Source organism: Cryptomeria japonica, chromosome 6 (genome assembly GCF_030272615.1).
Source record: "Cryptomeria japonica chromosome 6, Sugi_1.0, whole genome shotgun sequence".
Taxonomy (NCBI): Eukaryota; Viridiplantae; Streptophyta; class Pinopsida; order Cupressales; family Cupressaceae; genus Cryptomeria; species Cryptomeria japonica.
In genome coordinates, this window is record NC_081410.1 from 312,446,827 (window position 1) to 312,463,161 (window position 16,335).

The window sequence follows — 16,335 nt, forward strand, 5'->3', positions numbered from 1 at the left end:
TAACCGGTTTGTTAGTAGATTTGTTATACCAATTAACTGCTAAATTGTTTAAGAGTTTAAATTCACTAATTTTTGGTATACTAATTCACCCCCCCCCCTCTTAGTATTCATCACCATGGGCCCCTAATCTCGACAATATCACCAAGGTCCTAACCAAAGGCAATTAAAGCAATCTTGAGCACATTATTAATTCTTTAATCATCAAATATCACATGGCAAATCAATTACTCAATATTAATTAAATATTTATTTAATTAATTGAATCGTTTCCAAGAATATCATTTTGATCAATTATCCTATTTTAATTTATTAAATATCCTTGCATATTTAATTAATTAATAAATTTACCATTTAATCATGCAAAAGGAATTAATTTATTACAAAAGAGGAATTAATTACAAAGTAAGAGTTGAATTGAAAATAAACAAAAAGAAGTGAATTGAGAGAGAAATCAAACTTGAGATATTATTTCTTTTTCTAAATTTAGAGCTTGAAATCAGAAAAGCAATTAATTGAATTATTGATTATTCTCTAAAATTGAAACTCAAAGCTTTTCAGAAAAAAGAAGTTCAATTGCATTGAAAAGACTCTTTTCTTGAATAAATCAAAGAATTATCTATTTTTATCACAAATGCATGGAATTAATTTATTATTATTTCTAATGCAACTTGAACTCCCTATCTAAATGCATTTCAATTAAACTATAATTGGAATCTATCTCAAGGTTAACTGAACCTGATTTCTCAATTATTTTCAATTAATCCTAAATTGAGCTTTTTTCATCATCTCTCTTGTAATTCTCTATAAATTCAGCCTTCAGCTCTCATTCTAATTCACCCCAGAGATTTTTGAGAACACGCTTGGAGATTTATTATTATTATGCTGATTTTTGCTCTGGATTCATTGAATACATTTTGTTTTTTTAGATTATTTGCATCCATATTTAGTTTATCCATATTTGCTTGAATTCATTATTGCTTGAATTATTCATCCATCTTGCATCCATATAGTTAATATCATACTCATGTAGATTAAATCCTTCATCTTGGTGTAGTCTAGTCACTGGTATTGCTTATAAAAATGTAAGAGCAATCTTATACTCGCATCTTTTAGAAGGCAATTAGTCGCTTTGTTATGGTTTATTATTTATTGATTATTGATTACTAACCATACATGTAATGACTTAATTGAAGTGTTGTGTCTTGCAAATACAGATCTTTATTCCACTTTTCACACACATTTCTAGCACCCACCGTGGGGTAGAAGACTACATTTTTTTGGCCTCCAAAACTGACTTTTCATTTTTGTTATTTTTTTAGATTTTTGACTTTTCTGATTTTTGTCTATATAGCCTCTACGTCATCTCATATGACATTTTTCATAGGCTAAAACGACAAACTGTAGGTGTCATACGAATAGGAATTTTGTATCATACGAAATAGAATTTTGTATCGTACGAGAAGAAATCTTGTATCGTACGATCTGGTAAACTCTGTTGTACGACTCTGTATTTTTTTGGTTAAAAAGACAAAAAAAACAAATTTCATGATGTTGGTTTTCTGTTCAAATTGATTATTCTGGTAGCTGACCCTAGTTTTTATCTGTCTATCTTAGAAATTTTTCACAGCCTAATTAGTTTTTTGCAGAACGCTTGTCGAAGAATATGCTTGTCAAACAAAGACAATATGACTACTGATTCATTGTCTTTGCAAGTTACCTGAGGAGAATCGACCAAACATCATGTATTCTTTCAATTCATTTTTTAGGCACCTAAATTGCTATCTGGTTAAAGAACAAATCTTTCTTTTGTGTTTTTAGGAAATTCTGAGAGGTAGGAGAGTATGCTCTTGTCTTTTTCTAGACAATCAGAAGTCGAGACCCTTGAGGCCTTTTCTTTGTTTGAGATTTGTACATCTTTAAAAGGCCTGCCTTCCCGAGGGGTTGAAAAACTCTTAAAGTTGTTAAGGTCGGTGTGAGGGGAATGACCTAAGTGGGAATGGCTAAATGCCAAGTACTCCAACCCACTATAAAATAAACATGATTTGATAAAAATTAAGTCAATGGCAGTGCTCAGGAATAGCTCTCCTTTGTACCTTTGAGTATATTAAACCTTGGTTTTCAAGGCTAGAAAACCTCTTAATTGAGTTTATACCTTGACGTACTGAATGGATCCCTTACTAGTTCCAATTAAAATTAGAAGCTACTCGGTTCACCTCTGAAAGGGGAGATAATCTTTATGCAAGAGAGATAGTAACTCTCCCAAGATACCCATCATTTCCTGCCCCCATTAGCGTTTGGAGTCGAATAATACGATGTTGAGAATCCATTGCGTGAGACTCAGCGGCCATATTCTAATTAGCTATAAGATGTGTACCTGAGTCTACAAGCAAATTTTTTCTTCTCTCACCAATTTCTGTAGGGTTTGCATGTTGTGATTGGAGTTACTATTCATACTAAGTGTTTTCTATGTTTTCATCCCTGAAATGAAAAAACTGAAATACCAAAATTGGAGAAGACAAGAAACAACTCAGTGATTAGAGACTTTGTCCGTGTCAGAACTAGTCCATCCTAAGTCAAAACTATATCCATGTCAGAACTAGTCCATCCTAAGTCGAAACTTTGTCCATTTCAAAACTAGTCCATCCTAAGTCGAAACTATGTTTGTGTCAAAACTAGTCCATCCTAAGTCGAAACTTTGTCTGTGCCAGAGCTAGTCCATCCTAAGTCAAAACTTTGTCTATGTCAGAACTAGTCTATCCTAAGTTGAAACTCTGTCCAAAACTAGTCTATCTTGGTCAAAATCAGTCCATCTCAGAATTGGTCATACTCAGTTGTCATACTTAGCTATTGAAAAACTTAGAATTTTAGTCTGTCCTATGAACAGTCGTACAAAACTGATCATTTATCGCCCTACACTATATACTGTGTCGTACGAGTCTGATAATCTATCGTTCGAGCTCAATCCTCTATTGTACAAAACCCAATAGTCTGTTGTCTAAACCTAAATCATGTGTCGTATGAAACCAAACTACATTGAATCTTTTGTCATTCTGGACAACCCATTTGTCATACGGTACTAGGTAGCAACTCATAAAAAATAGAACTGTTGTCATCCTAGAACTATTAAATTGTCATTTGGTTTAGTAAATCCTGTCATACGAATCTCTAGTTTTGCCAGTACAGAGTAGTCAAAACTTGCCTAAAACAGTCTATAGCAAGCACAATACTAGTTATCATCATCCTAAGCATAAACAGGTCAAGACAATGTACCTCTACCATTTGTGTTGCATGATTTGGTAGATCATCTTTCAGCTAGTTCAATCAACTACCTATCAAACTTAACTCACTTAGATAACATCTTACACGGGATAGATCATTCCTAAAACCAGACTGAATATTAGTCACTACTCTCGAATCAACCTAGATAAATGTCTTATATGGGATAGATATTTCCTGAACCAGACTAAATCTTAGTTTTTTCTCTCAAACAATACATTAACTGAACAAACTAGCTCTGAAATTGATCTTGACCTCTGCATCACAAACAACTTTAGGTCACACTAATCCATAAAAATGCCTATTCAAAAAAAGAGTTCTCATAAGAAAGAAGCCAAAGGCAAAGGACAGCCCTTCTCATATCAAGATAACCCATTTTACGTGGAGGATCCACTCGCTGACATACCTTCATCATTAGGCAAACCAATTTTTGATGAACTTGAATATCCCACTATATATAAGACGGAACACAATGACAAGAACAAGGACAACATTAGTATTCACAAAACTGATAATAATTCCTCATCAAGTGAAGATGAAGGAGGTGCTGAACCTCTAGAAAAGGATATTCATGACTGTCAAAATGACAAAGACTTTAGAAAAATGATGAAAGCTATCCTAACTCGAGAAAAGGAAGACTATTTCCTAAAACTAGTAAAACAAGGTGCCAAACTTCCTACTAGATATGATATTCAAACACTCATCACTAAAAAGGAAGAGTCACCTATACTCGCAGTACACAGATGATTACAAGCCTTACAGACTGAGATCACAAAATTGAAGAATAAGGATAAGTCCCCAAAACAATATTCTCTAGAGACAATATGCCCATTTCCATTTCAAAAAAATCTATACATGTCCCCATTTCTTTCACGAGTTGAGATCCCCAAATTTGACAAATATGATGGTACCTCAAATCCTCAAGACCATGTCAAAGAGTTTTGTGTCACTTGTATGGACTTCATGCGTGATCAAACGTATCTCATGTGCCTTTTCCCAAGGAGTTTGGGAGGACAATCCATGGAATGGTTCTCAAGCCTACCTAAAGGAATAAAAACATTTGAAGAACTAATCCAATTATTTCCACAATAATACTCATACAACATTTGACATCCTATGACTATGATCAATCTTTGCAATGTTAGGTCCCAGAGACAACTGAGAGGGGGGGGGGGTGAATCAGTTGTCTAATAAATTCAAACCAAAAACCAATTAACCAACTTGATGCTTAATACCGGTAAACCAGTTAAATATGTCGGTAGATAGTGTTAATAGTAAATTGCTATACCGGTAAAGATTAATGCATGAAACATAAACATAAAGTCATCCACAACACATAACACCAATATTTGTATGTGGAAACCTTGTAAGGGGAAAAACCACGGTGGGAAACCTTACCCACAATTAGATGATACTACTATAGATAGTAAGTGTACATAAATGGGGTCTGCACATGTAGAAAGGCCAGCAGCCTAGAGCTCACTGCTCAATCACAAAATGGGAGTCACACTGACTACAGTTGGATGGTTAAATCCAATAAGAATGTACTGCACAAAATAGCATCTTCATATGCTAGATTCAGTACCGGTGTAATGCTAATATGCTTATACAAAAACCTAGCTTCACCTTCAAATGATGTCTTCATGTATACCTCTGCTTATTCTTGCATATACCTTCACTCAATTCTTTTTTGCATTCCACACTTGATCTTACAAATAAGATCTTACATTTATACCATAACCTAAGACCAATTTTAGTAGGTCAGCTCTATAAGACATTACAATAAAATCATTTTACAAATAATATAGTATCGATGAAATAACCGATTAAACATGTCAGCTCAATGCATTTACATCAATAATAAATCATCTCCATAGCATGTCATGCTGATCTAGAAAAGATAAACCTGCCGGTGTAACCCTAGATAACCTAGACCTATTTGCCGATAAAAGCAAATATGCAAATATGAATATATCAATGATTAATTCTTCAAAACAAAGTGTCCACATGATGTCTTCGACATTACCAAGTGTCTTCCATATCATTCCAAGTGTCGGTGAACATTTTATCCTGTCGGTGAACCATATACCAGTAGCTATGCAATAGTTGCTTACTGGTGAATGTTGCTGGATCTCCAAAGTGCTAGTTTTCAGTAGGTGTTGACATCAATGACAAAACCATACCAAAATACCAACATGCAATACTAAACAAAAAACACGGGAGCCTTTTCTCACTTTCCTCCAATGCTGGAGAAAAATGTTCTCTAGGTATCCACGACCTATCCCAGACTCTGAGAAAATGGATATATTTGTCAATAACTTGGTCCCTAAACTAAAATATAGTATACAAATGCAAGTACACCCATCATTTAACAAAATAGTAGATAATTCCATTCGAATGGAAGATGTGCTCATAAAGAAAGGGGATATCTCACCTTGGAAAGAAACACAACCAGGATCTAACTCTAAAGAGAAGAACAAGTATTGGAAATTTGGCAAAGACGACAACAAGAATGTTATTAATGACAGAGTGGTGGACACTATTAAAACCAACTCAAAGCCCATGATATTCAACTTGGCTAGTGGCACACAAGCACTCAAAGCTATTGAAGCTGTAGCAGAAAATCCTCCAAAGAAAACAAAAGAATGGTTCAAAGAGAAGCCTTGGCTTTCCAAACCTAAGCATTATTTCACTCATCTCGAAGAATCATATGAATCCACTCTGAAGACTCTATTGGAAAACAACCTGATATCACTACCAGATAGCTCTAGACCATATGATCTAGAAGTCAAACCAAGATGGTGGAGAGAAAATGAATACTGTGACTTCCATCGGAATAAAGGTCATAACATAAACAATTGCATGAAGCTAAAAAATAAGATTCAAGATCTCATAGACGCTGGTAAATTTTTTGTTGGGAATCACCTGACCAATGCTAATCATAAAGCATTTAAATACCCTTTACCTATTTACAAACAAGGTGATTCTTCAAAGACCAAAGCAGGTGCCAAAGTAAATTATACTTATACCAACAATGACAACGTCATCAACATGCTTGAGCCTTCCCAATCAGAATATTGCAATGTGATTATAGTCCAAGATAAACCAAATGAATCATGATATACAAGAGCTCTGACCCGTTCTCAGAAGAAAGTCACTCTCCAAGGAGCTAGTTCTTCCAACCCAACTCAAGCAACATTAAACCCAACAGCCCCGTCAAACAAGCAAAAAGAATCAACCTTGGATAAATTTAAAAGGCTCACTTCAACATCATCCTCTAGATATAATGTCGTTGAATAGTTGAAAAGGACAAATGCTCAAATCTCAATCTTTCAATTACTAAAAATCTCTTCTGCTCACAAAGAGATCCTGGACAAAGCATTGCTCACCACTAATGTTCTGAAGGATTTAGACATTGATCAGTTTTAGTCTATGGTGGGTCACCTAATTTCACCTCACTATCTGATCTTCTCTGAAGAAGATGACAACTCGCTAAATCATCCACATAACTAGCCATTGCATATTGAAGCCATGATCCATAAACATAGAGTCAAATGTGTTTTGATAGATGGAGGCACGGGATTGAATATCTGTACTTACAATTTTCTTACACAACTAGGATTCTCTGAAAATGTCATTGATCCTGGAAAGAAAATAACAATAAAAGCCTATGATGAAGAAGAAAGGACCTCTAAAGGTCTGGTATCATTACCTATCAAAGTGGGACTTCTAGAAAGAGATGTCCTTTTCCAAGTACTTGATATTCCTTTGTCATACAATATCTTACTGGGCAAGTTGTGGATTCATGAAATGAAGGCAGTACCATCAACATACCATCAATGCTTAAAATTCCCCTATAATGGAGTTGAAGTCAGTATTCCTATTGATACAAATGTTGTCTGTAATGCATTGACAAAAGGTGCAGATACTTTTGTGCCTCATAATAGGGCAGCCTCTACAAATGAATATCTAGAAGCACTGATGAAAGACTTAGAAAAGAGATTGAAGATTACAATTACTGGCATGAATGGCTACAAGATAGAACTGGTACTTTCATTAGTTTCTCTCCCTCCATCACCAAAATAGTTAGGCAAACCATCAGAGGCTATGAGAACACAAACTTTAGCTCTGAATATCATATATGATGGTCTCTTTATACAGTCTTCTACTTCCCTGACAGATGAAATAGAAGAGGATGTTGTTCTCAACTGGATCTTTAAAGAAGATAGTCAAAACGAGGAGGTACGACATTGTGAGATTTCCTCAAACTAATATGGTCCTAGCTACAAAATGATTCAGCGCATGGGATATTAAGGTATTGGTCCTTTGGGAAAACAAAAGGAAGGCATTAGTGAACCAATTTAGCTACAAACAAAATCCACAAATGATAAATCTAGACTAGGACACCTTCCAGGAAAAACATCAGATCAAAAACATGCTTCTAAGACTAAATGGAAGAAAAGGAAATAGCCTTTAACATTACAGGGAGTAAACACTCAACAAGTTCAAGACAGCTATGAAACAAAATGAGAGGAACTGGCAATAAAGAGAGAAGAAATAGTCAGTAATCGAGCTCCCATAGTATCAGCTACATTGCTCCAAGAAATAGAAATCCCAGATGATATGAAAGAAGAAGTAGAAAGGTTCAGAGAAATGTTTACCCCGCTAAAAATTCTAGTCACATACACTGGTAAACAATAGGTAAAAGATTATGAGACTGACTCGAATGAGTATGAATGGGGTTCAGATCACCTCTCAGACACATCCACTACATAAACCCTAGAAGAGTCTACTACCATCACGGATGATACTCAAGAGCGGATGCACCTAAAAATGGAAAAAGAAATATAGGAAATCAAACAAAGGAGACAAGTGAACTATGAACAAGGACTGAAAGAAGGAAGAATACCAGAAAATTTTTTATCTATGTGCCCCTATGCTAAAACAGAACAAATCAAGTATAGCACTACACAAGAAGAGTTAGAAGCTATAGAACAAGAACCAATTATCAGTCCAGAAGAAGCTGAATAGAGTAGACAACAATGAATCACATAAACATCAAGATCATGTCAACAAGTATGTCAGATACAAATGACAAATGAGCCACAATATGAAGGAACTTGCAGCATTAAAGATGTTGGTGTTGATACCATACATATGCTCACTAAATCACTTGAAGAAGACTCAAAAAATTTATCCAATGACTCTCATGACTCTGAAAATGGTCCTATTCAGGACAATATCTACTCAGCATCAAAATCTGAATCATCTGATGTAAACAATGAAAATTTATTTACTGATCTTATCACTATCAAACCACAATATGAAGTCCAATCTAGCATAGGGAATGATGTTACAAGTATGTCTATTAGATTAGATCAACAAAATATTAATGTGAACTTTAATAATCATGTTCTTATTCTTCCTGATCACAAGACACTTACACAAGGTATCCTTTTGGAACTCGACTTTTTGATCCGTAGTTGTGATGACAATACTGTGAATGCTCTTGAACCGGTCCAACATTTATCCTTACTACATCCAGAACTAATTGACTGTACTTTACAGAACCAGCCCATGAATATACCCACTTTTGCCAATGACTATACGTTAGCCTATTATCTCAATGCAGTTGAACCTATGGACTCTTCCACCAATGAACAGAGTGAAAACATGATTGAAGCAAATATCAAGTATCTTAGTCGCAAAAATAGGAAAAATAAAAATAAAAGATCTGATTGCAAAAACCACATTGTGGCTGTGTTAGAATCTAAAAGAGAAAATAAAGGATGCACCTAAAGGTGAAATCCTCTCTGAGGTGCATGAAGATGAGATACTTGATGTACTACCAAGTCATTTCCAAAAAAGGTCTTCTATATTGATCGATCCAACTCAGCCAATGAACATGGGGAGTCAAGAGACACCACACATCATTCATGTAGCTCAATCTCTATCAACAGGAGAATTGGAGGATTTCACTCATCTATTCTCAGAAAATAAAATAACTTTGCATGGACATACTCTGATATGCTAGGCCTTGATCCTGATCTCATTATGCACCATCTTTCTATCACACTAGGAGTTAAACCAATCAAGAAAAAACTTCGTAAGATGCACCCTCACGTGGCACTTCTCATCAAGGTTGAGCTAGAAAAATTGCTAAAAGCTGGATTCATTAGAGCCATAAATTATGCCAAATGAATTTCAAACATAGTACTAGTGTCAAAGGCAGACAAAACTATTAGAGTTTGCACAAACTTCAGAGACCTCAATAAAGCTTGTCCGAAAGATGACTTTCCATTACCAAACATTCATATGATAGTCGACATGACTGTTGGGTATGAAATGTACTCACTAATGGATGGATTCTTTGGATATAATCAAATCAAAATAGCTCCTAGAGATCAAGAAAATATAGCTTTCACTTGTGCATGGGGAACCTTTTGCTAGAATGTCATGCCATTTGGGCTAAAGAACGTAGGGATGACCTAGCAGAGAGCAGTTACAACTATATTTCATGACATGATGCATAAGAATATGTAAGATTATTTTGATGACACCTTAGTGAAGACTATGAAGAGATCCATGCATATTCATGAACTAGGTCCTATACTAGACAGAATGGAAAAGTTCAAACTTTGGTTAAATCCAAAGAAGTGTGCATTTGGAGTAACATCTGGTAAACTACTTGGATACATCATTTCAAAGAAGGGAATTGAGGTTGATCCTTATAAGGTTCAAGCCATAATGGAAATGCTACCTGTGAAGAACATCAGTCAAATGAGAAGTCTACAGGGATGTCTCCAATCCATCAGATGCTTCATTTCTCAGCTAGCAGATAAAGCTCAACCTTTCACAAAAGTATTGAGGAAAGGGGTAATATACAACTAGGATCATGAGTATGAACAACATCTTTAGAAAATTAAAGAGTACCTATCTAATGCACCAATATTGACGTCGTCGATTCAGGGTAGACCACTAATTTTATACATATCAGCAATTGATTCATCACTGGGGGCACTTCTAGCACAACAGGATGACAATAAAAAGGAGCGAGCCATCTATTACATCACCAGAACATTGGTGTCCTATGAAATGAACTATAGTATAAAAGAAAAATCATGCTTGGCATTAGTCTTTGCATCACAAAAACTGAGACACTACATGTTAGCACATTCAGTCAAGCTGGTGGCTAAAATTGATCCACTTAAATATCTTCTTAACAAAGCAACACTTACAGGAAGATTGGCGAAATGGGTCATGATCCTTATAGAGTTTGACATTTAATATGTGGAACGCAAAGCCATAAAAGGACAGGTAATTGTTGATCAACTTGTTGAAGCTCCACTTGAAGACACTCAACTACTTCATATAGAATTTCTAGATGAGTCAATAATGCACCTTACTCAACTACCCTGGAAGATGTTCTTCAATGGGTCTTTTACTCAAAATGGTTTTGATGCTGGAATACTATTTATTACTCTTCAAAAGTACTCAATCCTAAAGTCTTATAAGATTCTATTCCCTTCACAAACAACATTGCAGAATATGAAGCTTTGGTGAATGGGATAAAGCTAGCTATTGAATGGAAGGTTGCAGAATTACACATCTATGGAGATTCTCAGCTGATCATATATCAAATCAATGATACATATCAAACTCGAGATGAGAAATTGATGCCCTATAAAAGGATGGTGGATGATCTTAAGAAGTATTTTTCTTTTGTATCATTCTAGCAGATTCCCAGATCTGCAAATAGAGTAGCAAATGCTATGGCCACCTTGGCATCTATACCTAAGTTACAAGAACCCAATTTTCACTTTTAATTCTTGGTGGAAGAGTTACATTACCCGGCCTATGATTCCCCTGAGACCCAAATAGTTTGTGCTATTATTAGACATGACTCATCCTGATATAGCCACATCTATTCTTATCTATGAGACCAAATTATCCTTGAAAATCTTACCCATAATGAGAAAAGAAACCTAACTCGAAATGCTTCATGGTATGTTCTCATTGCTAATGATTTATTTAGATGAGGTTTGGATGGTACATTGCTTAGTTGTCTATAAACTAAAGAATCTAAACGTGCGTTATCAAAAGTTCATGAAGGTATTTGTGGATCTTATTCGAATGGTCTTACTTCAGCTTAGAAAATATTATGGGTTGGCTACTACTGGCCAGACATGGAGAAAGATTCTATTAAATTTTCTAAGACTTGTGAGAAATGTCAGCTACATGGAAATCTCATACATACTCCAACAAGGGATCTTATACCCTTCACTACACATTGGCCTTTTCAGCAATGGGCCTTTGATCTCATTGGTCAGATATATCCTACTTCATTTAATGAACATAAATTCATCATAACTGCCACTGAGTATTTCACCAAGTGGGTAGAAGCAGTTCTGCTCATCAAAGCAATTGGTAAACAAGTCGCCTTGTTCATCTTAAACTATAACATATGCAGGTATGGGATACCTTCGTCCATCGTGCCTAAAAATGGAGGACAGTTCAAGAATAAAGACCTGGACAAGCTCTATGAGAAATTCAAAATTAAACAACACTGGTCATCAGTATATTACCCTCAAGGTAATGGACAAGCTAAGGCATCTAATAAAAACCTAATGACTATCTTGCACAGAATAGTGAACAAATCTAGGAAGCATTGGCATTTGCAGCTCAATCCTACACTATGGGCTTACAGAACAAGTATCAGAACACCTACTGGGGCTACACCTTTCTCTTTGGTGTATGGGTCTGAATCAGTATTACCTATTGAAGTAGAAATACCATCTGTAAGAGTTTCCTTGCAAGGTCTTGTTACTAATGAAGATCATAGAATATCTAGATTGCAAGAACTCGAATTGCTAGATGAATGTCGGCAAGTGGCGTATGATCATCTCAGAGTGTGTCAGAAGAGAATGTCCAGAGGATATAACAAGAAAGTTAGACAAAGAGAATTTGAGGTTGGTGACCTAGTCTTGAGAGAAAATCCTAAAAATCAACAGTTTTGAGAAAACAAAGGGAAATTTGAACCCAACTGGTTGGGTCCCTACATCGTTACTGCAATATTTGGCTCTTGTGCCTATCAACTCTCAACATCAGAAGGAGAACAGCTCCATGAACTGATTAACACCATCCACTTGAACAAATTCTTCACTTAGCATTCTCTGCTCCAACAACATGTACAGCTGAAAAAGTCAAAAAAATCAGAAAAATCATAAAACAAAAAAAATATATAAAAAAGAAAAAAGAAAATAGAAAAAATATAAAGGGAGAAAATGCCCTGGTGAAAACCTGGTAAACAGGCACCTTGGTAAAAAAAAATGAATCTCCGTTAAGCAGGTGAAAACCTGGCAAATAGGCGCCTCTTGTACTTAAGCGCTCCATCTATCAATGCAATGTTGGCATTCTCGCTTTACTGCATCTTTGCTTTCACTTGTACATATATTTTACTCACTTATGTGACATCCTGGTTCATTGGAACCCTCATGACTTGAAACTGATCGACGTCCTAGTCTTAGGTTAATTGATAGAGCACATTACATGTCCTAAGCAGTATCAAACAATTCATCTTTCCATCAGTGAAACCTGGTCATCCACTCCGAGTCAGTCACCTGTCTCCTGACTACTGAAGAGTTTTATCACTGAGTAAACAAGCAAAACAACATAACAAAAAACAAACACTAAACAGTTTGAGCTATGAATGAAAATTTTCTTTGTGTGTTGTCTTTTATATTGGTTTTCAATTATTATCCCTCTGAGTAACTCGAGGAAGTGTATTGTGACTAAGAGGAACAAGGATTGGGGGCATAATATTTTCTTTCTTTTCTGCTTGTAGGAATGATCCCAATGATCTGGAAACATCTAAATTAGCTGGGTATCTATGATAAGAGCCTTCACATCAAGGTGAAATCGCCTCACATACCTCGACTCCACTTATTTGAATGCTACAAGGAGGCCCACATCATTTCTTTGTTTGTTTTGAGGAAATTTCTTTATGATGCAATTCAAGTCCCTGTGAAATCTATCCAAGGATATGAATGAAAAAAGGGTCATTGCGGACAAGATAATAAATATTTCACATTGAAAAAGAAAGGAACTCTAACCTGCTTGTGTGTTTGTTATGCTCGGTGATGAATCTTAAGCATTTTAAATCCAGTGACTAGGTTTAGGTTGCATTTTGCATATCATTTTGCATTTCATTCTGTATTTTGTAAATCTAGAGTGATTTTGCTGTGATAATAATGATCTAATTTTATGAGAGCTGAAAGCATCATCATTTCTTAGCTAAGTGGTCTCCTTTTCATCATTTCTTCGATTGATTACTTGTGTTTTGAGATGTTAGCTGCATACATAAACATCTTACATAGATTCATACATTTCATATTACTCATTTGCATTCATCTTATTGCAATGAAAAATGAAAACATTACATTTCATATTACTTATTACACATTCATCTATTTGCATATGAAAAGAAACAAAAATAGACATCCATAATCATTTGCATTACATACATCCATGCTGAAATAAAATGCATACATATAGAATAAAGCATATAGAACGCATCTCATAAACGAATCAACACAAGTATGATGAATTCAAATCGGATCTCATATATATATATCGTATAAAGTCAAAGTACAAAATGATGTCACATGACATGTACAAACTCCCATCGGAGCAAGAATCATATAGGCTACAAAAAATGGGTGTGTGTAAAAAAAATATCTGAGCTACAAAAAAGACTATCTAGCTCTCAGCCTCTCCCTCATCACCTGGTGGAGGAGGTGGAGCTTACTAACCGAGATCCTAAAGAGGTGCCCGAGCTCCCTCTGACCATGCCATATATTGCAAGTAGGGGACAACTTGCTATGCAACTAGAACTGCTACGCAATACGCTACAACATAGTATACTACCCTACTTGTCTGGTGAATGACATCTTGTCATAATGCCTCTATCTCTGCTCTCATCTCTGTTCTCATCACTATGACCTAACAGTCACACTTAGCCCTAAGCTCTGCTAGCTGTCGATCACACTCTGCCAACTATGTCTGAGACACTATCAACTATGAGTACAACTTTGCAAGATGTGCTCTTATCGACCAACCTGCGTCAATCCCCTCCTCTCTTGCAGGCTCTCCACCTCCATCTCCACCTCCACCCTGCTCCTACTACCACTGTCGAGCCTGTCTCAAAGCTCCTCCTCATCTCTACCCAACCTCACACCTATACTCCCAAGGGATCCACTCTCAACCATCTATTGTCCAACCCCAACTGGAACCCTCCTGCTACTAGCACCAAGATCACCACCTGTGCGCCTCTAAGCCTCAACTCTCTATCCTCATCCCTATCTTTGTCCCTGGTCATGTCCCTATCCTATTATGGTGGCATCATCCTCAACCTCCTCTATATGAGGAGCCTACTTAGCTAGATCTATCAATCTAGAGAATGCATGCTGCTGGAACCAATCCTTGTACTGGGGCAATACCCTTGCATCTGTAACATCATCCATGTAGTCCCATCTCAGTCACTATAGACCAGTCAACTCCTACATACTCAAGGCATCGGATAACCTCGGTGACCATCCCCTCCTCTCCTCATCAACATATTTGGCCTACACTATGAACTCATGCGAGATCCCTTGAGGCCTGCCATACTACCTCATCACTCGAGAAACTACAAATTGCTCTACTATAGTCTATGATCTACCAATAAGTGAGTGTATAACAAAAATATCTCAGCGTACTAGTTGCCAGTTATCCCATGGCCCCCTGTAAGGTCTCCATATCATGGCTATAAGGTCATCTAACTATCGCTACCAAAAATTGTTCTTGCCCAGATGGGGCTGTGTAACATAACTAACATACCTATATATAATCGGCTGCCCAGGCTCTCTACTATCATCTACAATAGGCCGACAAATGAGAAGGTGCTCCCAAGCCCAAACCTGTAAAATCAACACACCAGCGACCATGCTCTTGCCCTTCTTGTACACTATCTCATGCATCTCATGATACATGTGGGCTAATATGCATGAACCCCAGCCAAGCCTCTGAGGGGTCTCCATCAATCTCTCTAGCATCCTACCCTAACCACACTAGAATCCCCATTGTCCCCTATCCGAAATCAGAAAGCAACTGATAAACCCTACTAGGACACAAGCTAGAGGAAATTCCTCATTGTACCTACTCATCATGATGTCCCAACTAATGGAATGTGTCAATATATCAGGATCCCTAAAGACATGCCTAACTGCCTGTAATCCGGGAAGGTGTGCTACATCATAATCCACCTTATCCCCAGCAAAAGGGATACAGAGGATCCTATATACATCCTTGGGAGTGATGGTCATCTCCCCAATTGGTAAATTAAATGTGTTATGCTCTGAATGGAATCTCTCTACCAATGTTGTGAGCATATCATGATTCACATGGATATCAGGTAATCTAAGAAGGTGTGTCAAACCACACAAATCAATATGAGCCTAGTCAACCTCTAATAGTTGTCAAACTAAAGTCATGGTAGGCAGATAAATGCATCTAAAGAGCACATGAGGTAATCAAACCTGCAAAACAAAATCAAACAATGAAGCATCAGAAAACATTCCAAATAAGCCTACAAGAGAAGTAAAACATCACACAAATCCAACTACGCCAATTGCAAAATCAAAATTTCAAGTTTAGACATTCAAAAATACTCATTGTTTTCCAAACTACAAAACAAAGAAGGGTAGCAACTCGTACGAGTCAGGATTAGGCCCCATATGACAAAAGACTCCCATACGACAAAAGATTAGACTTTGGACGACAAAATGGTCTTTTATGAAGGTTGTTGTATGACATAAGGGTAGGGTCTGAACGACAAAACTAATGGCCTCAAATGACAAAACAAAATTTAGCAGATTGTCGTACGAGACAAAATCCTGTCTCACATGACAAAATGAGATTGGTCGACTTAAAATGTGTGAAAAGTTGAAATTTGAACAAAAAAAATTCAAAATTGAGAACATAAACAAGCTTAAGATTGACCACTTACTGTTGGCTCATAGT